A 19,296-nucleotide genomic window follows, 5' to 3' on the forward strand; every position below is an offset into this window, starting at 1 on the left:
GTCTACTGTGCTTGAGCAGGTGAATAATCAGTTGGCACCTGCATTTTGGAAACAAAACTGTCAGGGGTATGAAGGGTGAATCAGTGAAGATGACAAACAGGGAGTCTGGTGAGAAGGATATTACAACAGTCCCAACATAAGAGGTAAGAGATCTGAACTAAGATAATGGCCATAGAGAAGGAAAGAAAGAAGGGGGGGGTGGTGGGAGCCCTACGAAAACTGTTGCTAAAATTTGCAAACAGTGTGTAACAGAAAAGCATGGAGTCAAAGATGCCTCTGAGGTTTCCAAGGAAGTTAATGTGCTTCATTTTAATTCGAAGGCTTGGGCTTGAAATCCAGCTCCAACACTCGCAGGAGGACCATCTCATATGTTCCCACAGTCTAACCCTCATTTCATGCCCCAGCTTGGTGGAATGGGTTTTCAAGTTACTTCCCTGCATCTATGCATCCTCCCATTGTTGGAAACATGCTCATGGCCAAATTGCTCCTTCTGCCCCATCTTTTTCTTGCCCATTTGCCTAGGGGACTTGAAGGGTCTGTTTGTTACTTCCTGCCCAACTGCCTGAACTTCTGAGAATCTTCTTCCCTCAATTAACATTTCCTGGCCTCATTCACATTTCCGGTTACCTCTTGAGCCCCTTTAGCACACTGCTTGCTTGGATCTCACCTGTGGGTTGCCCAGAGAATTTGACCATGGCAGCCGCATCCCAATACCAAACAGATGAAGGGCCATCCGTTCATGAGGTGGGAAGTGGGGAGGGGGTGTCAATTTTAGTCTCAAGCTCAAGCTCATGGACAAGCACTTGATCAAAACCCGGAGTTCGGGGGCTTCCCTGGTGGCGCAGTGGTTGAGAGTCCACCTGCCGATGCAGGGGACACAGGTTCGTGCCCCAGTCTGGGAAGATCCCACGTGCCGCGGAGCGGCTGGGCTCGTGAGCCATGGCTGCTGAGCCTGCGCGTCCAGAGTCTGTGCTCCGTAACGGGAGAGGCCACAACAGTGAGAGGCCCGCATACCGCAAAAAAAAAAACCAAAAAACCCAGAGTTCTGAATCATAGAGTAAAAGGATCATCTACTCAAGCAAGAGAGTACTCATAAATCCCAGACATTAGAGGCAGAAAATATTTAGCGTATGTTCAGGGCCACGCCAGACCCAGAGAAGAATTGCTCCCCTCTGGTCTTTTGCAGTTGCTAGCATTACTCTAGCAGCCAAACCACTAGAAAGTTATCTGGATTGCCTAAAATAACATAAGCCTGGACTTTGTCTCCACGTAACTCCTCGGAAACGAGAACCTCCAGTGGCTGATGGTGGATGATTTAAGAGCCCTCTCTCGTGTAGCCTAGGACATCATAACAAAGAACACATAATTTATTTGTATTGATTCACTAGCACACATTTGATCGTATCTACTTGTCCTTCCTTTGGCTAAGAATCCATGGCCATGGTCCCGAGAAATTTATCTTTCACAAAATATCTCCGTAAAAAATAAGCTCCTCACATATCTTAGCTTCAGCAAAAGAGTCAGGTCAGGGAGACTTGCCAGGGAAAAGGGGAAAGGGAGCCTGCAGCCTCCTCGTGTGTTGACCCTGGTCTAAGCAATCTCCCTACCACAGACAAGGTGTGCTTGGACATTAAAGCTTCAGTTCTGGGACAGGGACTGTCAGATACAGAAACAGAAATTAGGGACAGATCAGATTCTTGTGCTAGAGGAATAAGGAGCACAGAGAAGCTGGTTGGATTCTGAGACAAAGAGAAGGAGTACAAAATAAGGAGCAGAAACACGGCATAAAAGTGCCCAGGTGTTCAGCACTGCTTTCCCTTGACCTTGAATGAAGGTTATTCATCCAAATAATCCTGTGCTGAGCATCTACTATGTACCTGGTTCTGCTGGAGAAGCTGGAAAAGGTTGCACATGGTTTTTTTTCTCCAGAGACTCTCAATCTAATGGAAGGGGGGAAAGGCAAGTAAGCAAGTATTTTATTTAACGTGATTTCTAGTGTACTTACTGCACTAACTCAAAAATTTTGTGACTCGTAATTCCATGGTGTAGTAGCTCCTCTCACTCCAGAATAAAGCAGAAAATCAAATCATGGGAAAAATAAAGAGAAATGGCTTTCCATTTTAACGAGGCTGATCAACTTGGGTGGGCACAAGGAACTTTAAACTTGATGTTGAATGTGTTGAATGGATGCCTAGAAGGAAGCCATTTGCTTTAAATTGCTGTATCCCATTGTAGGATTTCTTCCTTAGCCTATTTAGTTGCCCTCAGCATTAATGAGATTGACTAGATAGCCCGAAAGAAACACAAATCCTCCCCTCTGTCCCCAACAACATGCATGTGTCCTTTTCTCCCTGCCAGTATCCACCGACCCACCCTTCAAGCACCAGCTCAAGCCCCATCCCCAGCAGAGAGTCATCGCTCCTTACCCCAGTCCAAATTCATCTCTCCATTTATGGCCAACTTATTTCCCAGTATCTCCCATCCTACAAGCTTATCTTACATTTGACCTTGACACTCTTCCTATTGAGTGGTAGACGGAGTTCATGTCCCTCCCTTTGAAAGCAGGCGTATCTTTGTTACTATATTGACCAACAGTGTATAGGGGAAGTAGTGCCAAGTGACCTCCATGGTTAGCTGTGCACTCTTAGGCTGGTTGCTCTCAAGGTGCCAGTGCCACGTGTGAGGATGCCCAAACCGCACCACGGTAGGGAAGACCGCATGCAGGGGCCACAGTGTGTCAGCTCACAGCCCAATTGAGGACCCACTGAAGAGGGAGCATCAGTCACCAGCTACGAGGGAAGACAGCTTCAGATGCCTTGCAGCCCCAGCTGTTGAGTCAGCCTCAGCTCTGAATCTTTCCAGCTGAGGTTTCAGACACGGTATACATAGTGCCCAGCCAAAATCCTCAACACACAGAATCGTGAACATAATAAAATGTTTCCCTTTTGCACTGCTAAATTTTGGGGTGGTTTGTTATGCAGAAAAAGTACCCAGGACACCACTCATAAAGCACGTGCAGCACTTAAGGCTTACAGTCTTGATGCACGTGGATTTATTTTTCTAATGACTTAATTTATGTAGATCTAATTTCCATAGACAGATGATTGTAAACTCCTTGAGAGAAGAGATTAAGAACCTATCAGACATCTTCCTACAGGTAGACTAAATACCACCTGCCCTAAAGAGTGTTTATCAAGAAACCACTCAGACCTGCTCCCTCCTTTGGGAACGCCACATCTCAAAGAGGGCACGATCATCCATTCGGCTGTCCAAACCAACCTACTGTATCCTGCTATATTCCTCCCCACACCACACGCACACCCACCCTGTTACTCTGCCCCTAATGTCCGTATCTCACCCTTCCGTGCATGGCTACCACTCCTTCCCAAGTTCAAATTCTCATCCTTTCTCATGAGCTCTATTGCATCTACCTCCTTACTGGTCTCCCTGCCTCTAGTCGCACAAGGCCATCTTCCACAAGGGGCCAGGTTGCCTTCCTCACACGCAAATATGATCATGTAATTCCTCCAAATCCTCAGTGACTCCCTATTGCCTACAGGGTAGAATCTGAAGTAAGTGGCAAAGCACAAGGGCTTTCAACCTGGCCCCAGCCTAAGTCTCTAGGTCTCTATCCTCATTTCCTGTCACTAGCTCTTCACTTTGGGTTCTACTTTCTGTATTATTCATATGAACCACAGAAACAAGCAAATGATTTCAGTGACTTTTTTCAATTCTCTCCCCCAATGATACATAACCAGGGCATTGTGGCTTAATTTCTCTCTCTCCCTCTTTCTCTCAGTCCTCTTTCAGAACCCTGTCTAGGGTCTAGACCTGTGCTTTCCAATTACCACTACAGCCATTAGCTATGCAGGATTACTTAAATTTAAAAAATAAAAATTAAGTACAATTAGTATTAATCGTTCAGTTCTTCAGTCATGCTAGCCACATTTCAAGCACTCAACAGTCACAGGTGGCCAGTGGCTACCATACTGCAAAGAGTAGATTATAGAACACCTCCATCATTGCACAAAGTTCTAGTAAACAGTGCTGGTCTAGAGATTCTCAGCTAAGAGTTGTTCTTCAAACATACTCTGTTCTCACTTGTCCCCCGCTTTCTCCTCACCCAGATTACTGGTATGGGGGAGAGCTAGATTCTCCATGCTTCCCAGAATCCATGCCCTCTCCCCCTGGGAACAATGTCCCTTTGGGGAAGCAGTTCTCCCCATAATGAGCCATGTGTTTCAGGTGGCATGGACCATGCACTGACCCATCCTTTTAGTTTAAGGAGTAGGCGCTATGTGGCCTAAGCCAATCACCCATCCCACCCCTATGGCACAGTGACTGGTTACAGGAAAAAACATGTTACCTAACTGGAGCCAAAGAAATCCAACATGAGTCTTGCTAGGGCTTCTGGGAAAGAGGACCTCCTCCTCCCTCAGGAAACATCATAACAAACCCAGTTCTTTTAATAATATAGAATATAGAGATGAGTTATAGAATGGCTACAGCCATTTTGCTCTCTTGAAGGGAGCTCCTGAAGTTGCTGAAGGAAGACAAAGTGGAACCGAGGATGCAGCCAACATTGCACAAGCCAGTAGAAATACTAAGGGAACCTAAGTCCTTGATAATATCACTTGAGCTGCTGCATCAAGCCTGATCTGATGAAGCTATTAACCTTTTACGTTAGATCAGCCAATAAATCTTTTGTTTCAGCCCATACATGTGCTTAACTGTTAAACTTGAAATACTACTCCCATCTTGTAAGCTTCAAATCAAACTTATCTCCTCCATAAGGCCTACCAAGGCTCTTCCAGACAGACTCTGCTACTCCTTCCTTTATACGTCCCTCCATGCATCCTAACATTACATCAATGTTTTACTGAATTGTAATACTGATATCTTACCTTCTTTCTACACTATGAAATATTTGAAAGCAAGTCTTGAGCCTCTTGATCTGTTATAAATAAACAAACTAACTAAGATAACTAGCTAACTAAACCCTAACATAACCCTAGCTGATACATAATAGATGCTTAAAATGTCTGTTAATAAGTAAATATTTATAGGATAAATAGAAGTCTATTGATAAATTTCAGTTAATAACAATGGTAGTAGGAACAGAACTCAACATTCACATCCATTAACACCTTTAATCCTCACAACAATCGTATGAAATGTAACTGCCATTATTGTCATTTCTTACAGGGATGAACCAGAGTCTCACAAAGATTAAATAACTAAGCAAAGTCCCACAACACATAAATGGCAGCGCCTGGTATGTTCTCTCCTCTGAAAAATCTGGCTACTCCCTCCCAAAGTTTTATATTCCACCTCCTTCCTGATTAAGGGTGTCAATTAACTCAGCAGTAACAGCATCACTGAAGTTCCCATGGCAGCTTGGCATGGACTAGAACCTCTGCTGGAATCTCCTCAAGGCTAAGTTAAAAGCAAACCCAACAAAATCCTCAAGAGAGAACCACAGAGTCAACCTCAAGCCACTCTTTATTCCAAGCTCAGAGGTCACGGAAGACACAGGAACCTGCAGGTCTGGTTCCATAGCCATTCAAGCAAGCTCAGCTCTTTGGGAGCGAGGACCGGACACTCCTTCCACAGACCCTGTCCGCCTCCCCGCTGTCCCGAAACCCGGGTCCACACCCACGCTTTGCATCACACCCCACCCTCAGTTTCTTATTCCAGGCCACCTACCTGGCAGGGCTCAGGCTCTGGTTTTCCTTCTAAAATTGGAACTTTGACTCAAGAGAGCAGGTTCCGTGTGGGTAGGAGGTGAACTGGGGAAAGGGAAGGGACACGCCTGCTATCACTGTCCAGGACACTGAAGGGTCCAAGTGGAGAGTATGTGGCTCCACTCCAAGGAGAAGTTAACCCAGAATCATAGCAGAGGTGTCACTCAACCAGCTGGCATGTGTCCAATATCTAAAATGTGTCATGTGCTTCTCAGGCATTGTAGGCATATGGGGGAGGGAGTCCACTGAGACAGGTGAGTGAGTAGGCGGCTGGGAGCGGGAGAATGTATGGGGGTGGGTCGGAGAGACAGAGAGATGCAGATGCAGGGGTGTGTGTGTGTGTGTGTGTGCGCGCTCCTGTGTACAACATATAACACGGAAGGACCTCTCTAAATGTGGCGCACGGACCACGTGAATCAGACTCGCCTGAAGAACTTAGAAAAACACAGCTTCTGGACCCCACTCTTTGTACACTGAGAGTGAGAACTCTGGGAGCTGGGACTGGCCATCTGCATTTTACAGGCCATGCCCATGGCCAAGGCCGCACTGGGCTGAGTCTTTCAGAAATAACAAACCTCCTCCAGGCTTGGGAGCAAAGGACATACACTGCCCCTGAAGACAGGGAGCTGGGTCCACAAAGGTGGGTGCAGAAGTGCTCGCTGGAACCTGAGCAACGTGAAATCTTGGTTCCTGGGCTGAAGGCTCGGCTGCCCTGCAGCTCTGACAGCTGGGTGCCCTCTAGGGTTGACCTTGCCCAGAGGTGGCCTTCCCTGGGCAACTGCCTGGGAGCTGTAGGCTGTTACAAGCGCTCTGTTCCCACACAGACCTGAATTATCCGCGGGAGCCTCCAGAGGAGGCCAGAGGGCACGACTGCCTCTGGGGAAATTGGATTTGTTTCTTGAACTCCAGTAACTCAAGACAATCAAGAACTACGTGAGCGGTCCTTCCAGAAGATACTGGGGGTCGGGGCCATGGGAAATACCAGAGTAGGGCCAAGGTGATGGGCGCTACACCGCCTCTTATAATGACTCGCAACGTTTATTCCCAGAAAACCCAGAACAAGGAGGATCAACCTCCCCCCTTAACGGCCTTTATGCATCTGAGATCTATGGTTCAGCCAGGAGGCTCCCTTTTTACATATGAGCCTCACTCAAATTCTCCAGCAGCCTCTAATTAATGCAGCTCTGAGCAGCGTGAGGTGCAGCACCAATAAGGCCCCACCCAAGGGTGGGACAGATGTGTCACACCAGATACCCAGTATGGCGGGATGCAGCCACAGGAGGCCGACAAGCCACCGCTGACCATACATTCCTGTGCTGCCGTGTGGACCCTCCCGAGCAGAGCTCACCTCCACCAGGCAGCCAATGCCTGCACAGGCCCCCCTGGATGCTGAGCAGGATGGAGTGCTCCGGATGAAGTCCTAGGCTCTCCCACAGCCAGTCTGGAGGAGGTAAGCCTGTCAGCACGACATAGCTGTACCCCAGCTCCTAAATCGGGGACTGGCACGAAAGAGGCATTCAACAAACAGGTGTTGGCTGAATGAAGGCAGGAGCAAAGTCACAGGTGGCTAACGAGCTCCTGGGATAGATTCTATTTAACGGAGAACAAATTATCCCAGAGACTAAATGTACAGTAGTCAAAGCCTAAATCACAGAAAGAAAATAGTCCTGGGTTCCAGTCCCAGCACCACCACGTCCAGCATGTCCTTGGGCACGTTATTTAGTCCCCTGAGCCTCCTTTTCTGCCTCTGCACAAAGGCATGCGGACCCCATAGGGCTGCCATGTGGAACAAAGCGGAAAACTCTCAACCCAGAACCCAGCATCTACCACATAGAAAGAAGCTGAGCAGTGTTAGCTGGCATTAGAATTAACTCCAGAAAGCCCCAGTTCTCTAAAAAGGCAGAGGAGAGAAGCTATTCCAGAGAAACCCTCCAAGTTCAGTGCTGTTCTTCCTGTCATCCAGCGGAAGAAGCTCAGGCTCAGAGAGGCTAAGAAACCTCCCCAGCTCACCCAGCGCAGAGCCAAGATGCAAGTCCACGCAGGACCTCAAGGCCACTGCTCTCTCCTCAACTCAGCATGGTGTTTAAAAATCTCTGGTAGGTCTGGAAGGTGGCCTGAGCAGAAGCCAGGTCCTGCCTGGCCCCATGGGCACAGCTGAGAATCCACTAAGCTCACAAACTCCCTGCACATGAGTGGACCTGGGGTCGCTGTCATTTCTGTACTGTGAAAACATGCTGTCAGGGAAAGAGCAAATACAAGAACAAGAAAAACTACTAGCAAAGTAATGAAGCTTGGTTGTTTTTCCTTGTATTGCAAAGGATAACCACCGTTGGTCCAAGACCAGAAGCCGTGCTTACAGGCACCAGAGAGAATTAGAGATGCCTGAAAGCAAACAACAGGTGGTGTATAAGGGAAGAACATCAAGTGCCCAGCAGACCATCTTCAGCAGAATTCGAGAAATGCACACTAACTCGTTTCTGAAATGCTGGGATACCATTTGAATTAGTGAAAATTAATTTTGAAGTTATGAAGTGTAAGAATATTCTAAAGAAATGGATCTCCTCATATCCTCCTGGGAATACTGTATGCTGGCCCAGGCCTGCCAGAGAGCATTCTTGCCAAATGACGAAGCTATTTATGCCCATAAACCTGCTAATTCCGCTTTGGGTAATATACTCTTATATTCCAAGGAACTCATTCAAAAAGAAAAAAGAAAAAAGCTACTTGTATGGAAATGTTCATAACACTCAGTGCTCTCCGTCACAGGAAAACAAAAAACAATCAACCTAAATACCCAATAGCACAGACATATGCAAGCAATAAGTAGCATATTCTATGATGGATTCCACATTGTTACTACAAATTAAAAACTGAGGACTTCCCTGGTGGCACAGTGGTTGGGAATCCGCCTGCCAATGCAGGGGACACGGGTTCGAGCCCTGGTCCAGGAAGATCCCACATGCCTCAGAGCAACGAAGCCCGTGCGTCACAACTACTGAGCCTGCGCTCTAGAGCCCACGGGCCACAACTACTGAGCCCCTGTGCCACAACTACTGAAGCCGGCGCACCTACAACCTGTGCTCCGCAACAGGAGAGGCCACCACAATGAGAAGCCCACGCACCGCAACGAAGAGCAGCCCCCGCTCGACACAACTAGAGAAAGCCCGCACGCAGCAACAAAGACCCAATGCAGCCAAAAATAAGTAAATTAATTAATTTAAAAAAAACTGAAACTACATGGTCTATTTTAATACAGGCGGAAAATGTAGAAACATACTTAAGTTATAAATTAGACTAAAAAGTGTGTTCGTGATTATAGCTATATGTAAATATGTATATCCACTGATAAGCTGGTGTTTGGTATTAATGACATTATATCCTATGAAGGTATATGCATAATGAAAAATTATTTTTGTTTTATGTATTGACTTAGCCTGAGACCTACCTAAAAAAATGTGTGTCTAATATGTAATTGTGGAAATGCCAACATATTCTCCTTTATATATGGCCAGAAGTGACAATCAGACAGAATAACATTTTTAAACCAATAATTAGGATCAAGATGAATCTACTTTGAATCTCAATTTCAAATCTTTATTTATTTATAGTTAAGTGTGTCCAAGAATGTTATGCTCCAGGATCCCCAGTGACCGACTTCCCAGTTGTTCTTTGCTACTATGGTTAGCTATTATGAATCCCTATGGCTTAGCTGACATACTAGCAATGATCAGGTACACATATCCTTCTTCTATGAGTACTGTTTGTCTGTCCTGCCTCCTCTTTCAGACTGCAAGCTTTTTGTGAATAAGGACTGTGTCTTCCCTCTTCTTCCAAGTGTACCCACAGAGAGTATCTTATAAGTTCTCATTCACGGACTGGAGCTCAATTAGGATTTGATGATGAAGAGAAAGAGAAAAGGAAGAATCATAATTATCAACTGTATTTACAGGCTATAGTGATGCTGGGAGACTTAAAACTAGGAGCCAAGTACAAATAATCAACTTGCTGTGCTTTATTTTGGCACATCTTGAAGCAAATAAAATGTTCTCCATATCCATTAATTAATAAGTAGCATCTAGTACATGCCCTAGTGATAGATAAATTAGACCCGATCCTGCCCTCCTCCAGAGTGTTTCACAGTTAGTGAGTTACATACATGAACACACAACAGTAATCTAAAGAGAGTGTCTTTGATGGAGGTTATTTAGCAGGAGATGCTGTCAGTGAACAGAAGGGGACAGTCAGGTCAGGCTTCCAGGAGGAGTAATACCTGTGTTGAGTCTCAGAGGATGATTAAGGAGAGGAAGATATGGAGAGAGGGGTTGGCAGAGGAATAGGATGAGGGCAGAATTCCAGGCAAAGGGAAGAATACCTGCAAAGGCAGAGGCATGATGATCAAGAACAAACAGATCTCAAACACAGGGTTTGAGTTAGAGGCAGCTGAGGCTGGGTCATCACAAAAGCCTGGTTTTTGAGGAGGGTCTCACTCAGTTATTTTGGGTAGTGTATATCCTTAGAATGGGAAAGGAGGGCAGGAAGATGAGAGGGAAGGAATACAGCAAGGGCAAGTGACCCATCTCACTGCAGCTAGGGAGAGAGGTGACTTTCCGAATACCATCTCCGACATAAAAGGAAAGCAGAATCCACTTCCCCAAGACACCACAAAACTCAAAACACCACCACTCCCACTGCAGTGAGGAACCAGCAACTTGGAAGCTATTCAGACAAGAAAGATTCTAGTGGAGTGTTACATGATCAAGATGGCAGAGAACACACACCAATTTCTACCTGGTAAAGTTGCAAAGTTACTCTGGAATAGAGTGGAAAAAAAACATCTTGAGTTTTCCTAAACTACTTATAGAAACCAAGAAAGAAAAAAAAATTGACTCCCCCAAATGTACCTTACCAGTGAGACAACTGTTTTCCTGCCAGAAGAAACAGCTTTTAGAATTTCCAAAATGTTCGTGACAATGATAGAAGAAAAATACCTTCTCAACAAACCCATCAAAATGCTGTTGTCCTGGTAACTAATTTTGCTTCAGAGATGAATTATTCATCTTTAATGAAATTTCTCCCAACCCAGAGCATCTTCAGTGGAATATTCTCATTTACGGCCATCAGCTCCACCCATGGAGAGAGACCAAGGGGTATAGAAAGGACCAATGTACCCAACCCCGAAGAGAGGAAAGCCTCCCTACTCCTGGGATGTGTGGTGTGCTCACACCCAACTGACCCTGGAAATTAGCTGATAAGGCCACAGAAATGGGATGCCTCAGGTTCAATCATTTGATAAATATTAATGAAGCCTCTTCTATGTTCCAGCCACTGAGCCAGGTGTGTACAATAAGAATATGTACATATATATTATATGTACAATATATACACATATGATATATAGCATATGTATATACAATATATATTCATATATATTAGTACATAAAATACGCTGTCCCTGTCAAAGAAATGAATATATAACTACAAATTGTAAAGATGTTCTCTGAATCAGAGAATAGTAAAGAGGATATCTTTCACACTTAGGGGTCAGAAATGTTCTTTCTAAATGGTGAATGAATCATGAGAAGTATCTGGCCATCTGAAGAAGAAAAGAAGGAAAATCACTGCACTCACAGGGAACAGTGGTGAAGACCCTGAGGCTGAAAATACCTTGGAATAGGAACCCAAAAGAAAGTCAGTGAGGCTGGAGGATGGCAGATAAATGTGAGATGGAGTTGGGAAGGTGGTGAAGCAGGCAGGGGCCTTGTAGGATCCAGAAAAAGAAAACTATTGTAAGGATGATTTTGGAGCTAAACACCAAGGATTGGTGCCTTGGAGTTAGAGCTGGAGGAAACCATGGTTCTATAGAAAAGAAAGAGACGGGCTCTTCTTTCTGTAGATACATACATACATACCTAAAATTCAGATACCCACCACCCACCTATTACACCCTCATCAACAAGGAAATGGAGGCGGAACTGGCTCACACTTCCTCCAAATACTACTCTGCTTATCAGAGGCTCTGCCTGCTCCCCTTTTCCAGCTGATTCCCAGGGAGCACTGCAGCGTTGCCCTGCTACCCCCTCACCCAGCCCCTGCCACAGACCTCCCACTGGCCTGAGCTTCAGCTGGACCATCAGAGAGAGAAACCTGGTTCCAACCAGAACAGACTTTGCTGGAGGCTGGGTCTCTCAGGTCCCTGTCTTTCCCATCCCACTGTATTAGTACCACCTCATCACTCACTGGAGTATTTCAACATTGGATGTTGTTATTATTTAAGAAAACAAAGCTTTTATTTTTGGAATTGCAAGCTGGGAGTGGAGACAGAAAGTAGAAAGGAAATAATATTTGAGTCAGTGAGGTTTTGTTTATTTGCTATTTTAACTGAAATAATATAACAAAATCTAGGCCAGAGCTTTTTCTACTATTTTGACTGAATCAGTAAAAGAACTGCTAGAGCAAATAAAATCCTGGAATAACTATGGATGGGCCTAACTAGTCAGGAGCTGAGCACTGGGCTATCTGCACCGGTTTCCTTTCTTTAACAGGTAAATGCTATCTCTGGAAGCAGGACAACTCTCCAAGGGACACTGGGAGTCGCCATCTACCCCTCACCCAACCCCTGAAGGTGTCACTGCCAGATTAATCCTTCCCGATGCGCACCTCTCGGTGGGCAACTCCCTTGTTCTCAAGAAATCAATGGCTTCTCTACCAACCAACTAAGGTCCAGAGCCCTTAGTTTAGAACGCAAGGCCCTCTGATATCCGGCTCCGCATCACCTCCCTGCACCGCTCCCCAAATGAACCTCTGGTCTCCCACCGGACTCCCTACTTCCAAGGCTCTTCCCAGGAGATGCTGCGCTTCGGTCACGCCAGGTCTCCCTCCTCCCTGTTCCATAAGGCTCAGCCTAACGCGCAGTCCCTCTCCAGGGATCCAGCGACTAGGACAGCAAGCACAGATCTAGGTGGATGCTGTGACTCCGCTTTTGAGCTGGGTGACCTCGGGCCAGTTACTGAACCCCCGTAAGCCTCAGTTTCTTCCTCTGTAGACCAAGCACGAGGCCCCTGCCTTTCCAGGCACTTGTGAGGAGTAAATGAGGCAAAGCATTATTTTTCCTTCATGCCTTATAGCAAAATCTCTCTCTTCTCAGAAACCAACCTCAACTCCCCCAGGCAGACTCTTTCCTCTTACATACGCATCTGTTACTACAATTATCCTGTTGGTAGTAACTGCAGGTCTGACTCCCGTGCTGCTGGGGTCTCTCTGAGAACAGGCATTCTGGCTCTTCATCTTTGTATTGCCAGGAAATGAAAAAATGAATGAATGTGTAAATCACCTGGCCCAGTTCCTAGGGCACAAAATATACCAATGCACATTTTCCCCTCCTATATGGTATCTTAATATGTTGTCTTGTGTTGTAATTATTGTGTGCATGTCTTATCTTTTTCACTGGATTTTAAGTTCACTTGGAGCTACGGGCATGCCTTAGTCACTTTTAAATTTACTTTTTAAGACACAGACCTACTAGAGAATGGACTTGAGGACACGGGGAGGGGGAAGGGTAAGCTGGGACAAAGTGAGAAAGTGGCATGGACGTATATACACTACCAAATGTAAAACCGATAGCTAGTGGGAAGCAGCTGCATAGCACAGGGAGATCAGCTCGGTGCTTTGTGACCACCTAGAGGGGTGGGATAGGGAGGGTGGAAGGGAGGGAGATGCAAGAGGGAAGAGATATGGGGATATATGTATATGTATAGCTGATTCACTTTGTTATAAAGCAGAAACTAACACACCATTGTAAAGCAATTATACTCCAATAAAGATATTAAAAAAAACAAAAAAATAAAATAAATAAATTTACTTTTTAAATTTACATACAGGATAATTAACTTATTTTGTATACAGTTCTATGAGTTTTGTCAAATGCGTAAAGTTGTGTAAGTACCTTAGACATTTTTATTCCCCCTGGGTACTTTATTTCTCTATAAATGTTTACTGAATGAATGAGTGAATCACTGAATGATGGAAACAATGAACAAATGCTTGCTGGGAAAGTTTCCACAGTAGCCACCCAGGTAGGTTTTGAGTCAAAGAAAATTCAAAGAATGAGATTATAACTGCTGTAGCATTTTTCTGCAAAGCAATTTCTCAGTATCTACTGGAAACCTTTAAAACACTGCTTATACCCTCCAGCCCAGTATTTCCACTTCTAAGACTATATCCAGAGTAAATAATCATATGCCCACAGTGATTTTGGCACCAGGAAGGACATAACAGCACTATTTATAGTAGCAAGCCCTCCGAAACAACATATATACCCCACAATAGAGAAATGGTTAATTAAATGGTGATACTTCCATATGATAAGATAAAATCGTATCTCCACATCCTTATTTTATAATACTGAATACAGTGCGTCATTGTACAGTGTCAAGTGTAAAATACAATCTATAAAACAGTATCCGTAATACGAACAAATGTTTTGAAAATATGTATGTATATATGTATATTCTGCATAATGACAATGTTAAATTAAAATTTTTATACTAAGTATTAACCTAATTTTACAAAATTAATGTACATGTATGTTGATATAATCATCCGTGTGCAATAGGCGATTTTTATTTCCTCCATATGTTTTCAGACTTTCAAATTTCTTATGATAGATACTCCTATTTCTTTTGTAATCAGAAGACAGTTATAAAAATAGAGATGAAAGGTTTTTATTTCTGCTTTAGAAAACTCAAACCTTTATTTCATCTCTAGATGATTCAGTGGTGGCTAAATTTTAACATTCAAGATGTGGCATATGGCTCTGCTTATAGGAGAACATGCTTTCTGTCTGAAGCGTGTTCAGAAATAGCCCATCCCACTGGTGGGTGACACATTTCCTGCACACCTACGGGAAGCAGCCCCTGTCCCAGAGGGCTGAGGCTTCAACAGTGGTTACATCAGGAGGACGTCAGATAAAGGACACCGGGGAGGCTCTGGGACTCACAGAGGAACTTCGCCTTCACCACTAACAGGACCACCACTTTCCTCAACCTCAAGTGCTTTATTCACTTCTGTATCCCAGCAGTCAGCAGACTAGCAGCCCCACAAGAGATAACCGATAACCCTTATTACATCAGGATGGGCAAGACATGAGTGAGAGCTGGAAGGTGGAGGAGTGAGGATGTGCTCTGAAACTGTAAAGGAACCCTGCTTTCTTGGAGAACACACGTGTGGCCAACTGCCTGCAGCAATGGTCCCAACTGTCACACCTCCCTGTACCCAGGTTCATTTCCAGTCGTAACTTGTAGCTTCTCCCATCAAGAGTCAGGGTCTGCTGCTCCAGCCTCTGCATCTGGGGTGGCTTGTGACTTGTCCTGCCCAACAAGAACATGGCAGAAGAAAGACACTCCAGTCCTGGGCCCAGGCCTCCAGAGGCATCGCATGTTTCTGCTTGCTCCTCTAGAACGTTGGCTAACCCCCATGAGAACACCCTGGGTTACCTGTCGCAGCATGAGACTCGTGGCCAGCCGCCTGCCCAGGAGCAGAGCCACCCAGCTGACACAGGCATGACAGCAGATGCATGAGGAAGCCCGGCCAAGACCAGAACAGCTGGCCAGCCCAACCTGCCAACTCACAGAATCCTAAACTAGTTAAATGTTCTCTTAAGCCACTAAGTGTGGGAGATGAACGACAAATGGACTTTCATTTCAGCTTTTAAATCTCTATTTGTATATCTTAAAGATAATAAAAACTCAGCACAGTTAAAACTCAACTCAGACACTCTCTCTCCCAGAACCTCTAGGAGTCTGTGATTGTCATGACTATCCTTCCCATTACATGTGACAAAAATCTAGAAGTCATCCTCAAATCCTTCTTTGCCCTCCCCACATTTTTCTAGATCCAATGCACCATTAAGTTCTGTTGATTTTGCCACCTAAATACTTCTCAAATCCATTTATTTCTCTCAGTCTTTATCACAAACACTTTTCCAAGTTACCATCAATCCATTTCTGCTGTATGACCTTTGACAAGTCACTTTACTTCTCTGAGCCTCTGTTTCCTTGACTGTAAAATGAAGATAATGCTAGTACCTGCTTCAGAGAGTTGCTGTGTAGATTAAATGAGATAATGTATCTAGATGCTTAATAGAAGATCTGGTATAAAGTAAGTGTTCAGTAAATGTTTATTTTCTTTAATAATACACCACGTGGTGCCCTTTTATGCTGGGCCTCAGTCTTTTCATCTACTGAGTGTTCCCACCATTTTGCTTATGTGAAGGCAACAGCAAACCATCCTCACCCATGCCTAATTCTCTCTCTTGCCTCCAGGCCTTACAAATGCTTTTTCCTCCAACTGGAATGTTCTATCCCACCATCTATTAGAGGTGAACTCCTATTCATCCTTCAAAACCCAAGTCACACATAAATCACAGCAAGATCTTTTTTGACCCACCTTCTACAGTAATAGAAAGAAAAACAAAACTAAACAAATGGGACCTAATGAAACTTAAAAGTTTTGCACAGCAAAGGAAACCATAAACAAGATGAAAAGACAACCCTCGGAATGGGAGAAAATGTTTGCAAATGAATCAATGGACAAAGGATTAATCTCCAAAATATACAAACAGCTCATGCAGCTCAATATAAAAAAAAAAAAAACCAACCCAATCAAAAAATGGGCAGAAGACCTAAATAGACATTTCTCTGAGAAGACATACAGATGGCCAAGAAGGACAATGAAAAGATGCTCAATATCACTAATTATTAGAGAAATGTAAATCAAAACTACAATGAGGTATCACATCACACCAGTCAGAATGTCCATCATCAAAAAATCTACAAACGATAAATGCTGGAAAGGGTGTGGAGAAAAGGGAACCTTCTCGCGCTGTTGGTGGGAATGTAAACTGATACAGCCACTATGGAGAACAGTATGAAGGTTCCTTAAAAAACTGAAAAGAATTACCATATGACCCAGCAATCCTACTACTGGACATATACCCAGAGAAAACCATAACTCAAAGAGACACATGCACCCCAATGTTCACCGTGGCACTATTTACAATAGCCAGGTCATGGAAGCAACCTAAATGCCCATGGACAGACGAATAGATAAAGAAGATGTGGTACATATATACAATGGAATATTTGTCAGCCATAAAAAGGTACGAAATGGGGCTATTTGTAGAGACATGGATGGACCTAGAGACTGTCATACAGAGTGAACTAAGTCAGAAAGACAAAAACAAATATCATATATTACCGCATATATGTGGAATCTAGAAAAATGGTACAGATGAACCTGTTTGCAAGGCAGAAACAGAGACACAGATGTAGAGAACAAACGTATGGACACCAAGGGGGGAAAGGAGAGGTGGGATGAATTGGGAGATTGGGACTGACACATATACACTACTGTGTATAAAACAGATAACTAATGAGAACCTATCGTATAGCACAGGGAGCTCCACTTCGCTGTACAGTATAAACTAACACAACACTATAAAACAACTATACCCCAATAAAAAAAGAAAACCTTATGTGAAATATATGTAAATTCCCATTTATCTCATGAGATTCCACACACTTCTTAAGAATAAATTCTTCTGAAATGAAAAAAAAAACCAAGTCATATTTTACCTCCATACTTTGCAGCTCTCCCTGAGCCCCCTGTACAGGGTTAGTCACTCCCTCCAATCAGTCCCTCTTATATGCTATCTCTGCATTTGATACATGCTTCTACTGAATTGCACATTATCATATCATTATCATTATTCATTTACACGCATCTTTACTTTACTGTTAGCTAGTTGAAGGCAGAGGCCATATCTTTACATCCTCATCACCTAAAATAGTGCCCAGCACACAGTATGTGCTAAGTAAATGCTTGTTGAATGCATAAATAAATAAATGAACATCCACTCTCACATCCTCCACCACCTCACAAAAGCAGAACATACCCTGAATCGACAGAACCAACTTCTTCTGCCTTGGGTGTCTTAGATTTTTCAGTGCCAAAGTAACTGGCACCCATGCGGAAAATATTTGCTGTCACTCTCCCACCCAGATTCCAAATTCCAGTTCAAAGCCAAGTGCCTGTCTCCCTGCCAGGGCAGCCCACAGCTTTGCTGAGAATGTTTCCCTCAGCTCTCCTCTGTGCATAACCTTAGCTATGTTATTTACTACCATGAACACCGTAATATGTATTTAAATACGCCATAAAGGTCAGACAACTGAGCCATACCCCTTCCTGGGAATCCATTTCACACCATAGCAGAGTCAGGCCTCCCAGCACTCACTCAAACCCAGATTTGAAGGTAAATTATGAAGGCGTTTTTTTCTCATGTGAGGATGACCTCATCATGCGCCATATTCTATGGAGTAATAGCTATACATCCTTCTGTTACATCCTGTTACAGCTGAGAGAGCAGCAAGTGTTGGGAGCCACAGAATGATTTTAACTTCTGGGCTGTCACCCTCATAGTCAGAAAGTTCAGCTATAAAAATCAACCTCCAGTTTAAGAAGAAAATGAGAGAAGAGTTGGAGAAAGCACATGGAGGACAGATGCCGCTTCCGCACCACCAGCAACCAGAGATGCTCCAGATATGTGATTCTTAAACTTCCATCTCCTTCCTTGTCCAGACTAGGCAGCTCTTTGTGTCCTTGCCATGATGACTCCAGTTCCGTTCTCTTAAATTTAAAGGCTCAAAGAGCTCTTAGAGAAAACTATTAAATGACAGATACTTTCTCCACAGAAACATGTATTTCACATAAAATTTTCTACTCAGTAGTAAGGCATTCATGGATTCCCTAGAGCCTCTCCATGGACCAAGAAACCCCCCCAAAGAATCTGTTCTACATTATCCCTCAGCTGAGACTGAAAGAATAAACAGTGGTAGGTTGAAGTCTCCAAACACAAAACAGAGTGACACACAACACACATACACACACACACATCTCTCTCTCTCTCTCTCTCGCTCACACACACACACACACACACACATACACTTTGTCCAGGAAATTTAGTGAAAAGATTATTAGCGGGAGGTAGTTTCTTAAAAGCAACAGTCCAGAGTGTCTGAAAATGCTGCCTGCGAATGCACATCACAGGAGATTTTCCCAGAGGCGTTCAGAATAAAAGAAGAATAAAAGGTGTGGGATATAGGCTCTGTGGAACCTGCCCTAAAAGCCCCCAAGGTATAGGGCGTTTTCTAGAGTTTGTCAACATCCAACGTGGAAAGGGAAACCTAAGCTGGTCTCAACAGCTCCGAGCAAATCTTAATCCCTTAGTTCTCTTCCATATGCTTTCATTGTGAAAACCACAGCACACCAAAGACAATTTGGGGAAGAAAAAAAGTCAGCCATAAGCACACTAGCCTCTTACTATTTCTATTCTTATGTTCTTTACTGATTGGATGAAATGTACACCTTTGTAGAGACTTGTGATCAAGTACATATAACATGTGAGCTGCTTTTTCATTTACGCCTAACCTATCATAAATCTATTCCCACTTTGCCCTAAAATCTTTATAATGATCCTTATTGTTATCAGGGAACATAC

The 19,296-nt window shown here is 44.1% G+C and overlaps 1 protein-coding gene across 7 annotated transcripts in view; it reads right to left on the reverse strand.

Moving 5' to 3' along the window:
- The window catches only part of SORCS3 (sortilin related VPS10 domain containing receptor 3), a 742,043-nt gene that overhangs the window by 419,275 nt on the left and 303,472 nt on the right, over positions 1 to 19,296 (reverse strand). The gene's annotated exons all lie outside the window — the stretch shown is intronic.

The sequence above is a fragment of the Stenella coeruleoalba genome (genome assembly GCF_951394435.1).
Source record: "Stenella coeruleoalba genome assembly, chromosome: 16".
Taxonomy (NCBI): domain Eukaryota; kingdom Metazoa; phylum Chordata; class Mammalia; order Artiodactyla; family Delphinidae; genus Stenella; species Stenella coeruleoalba.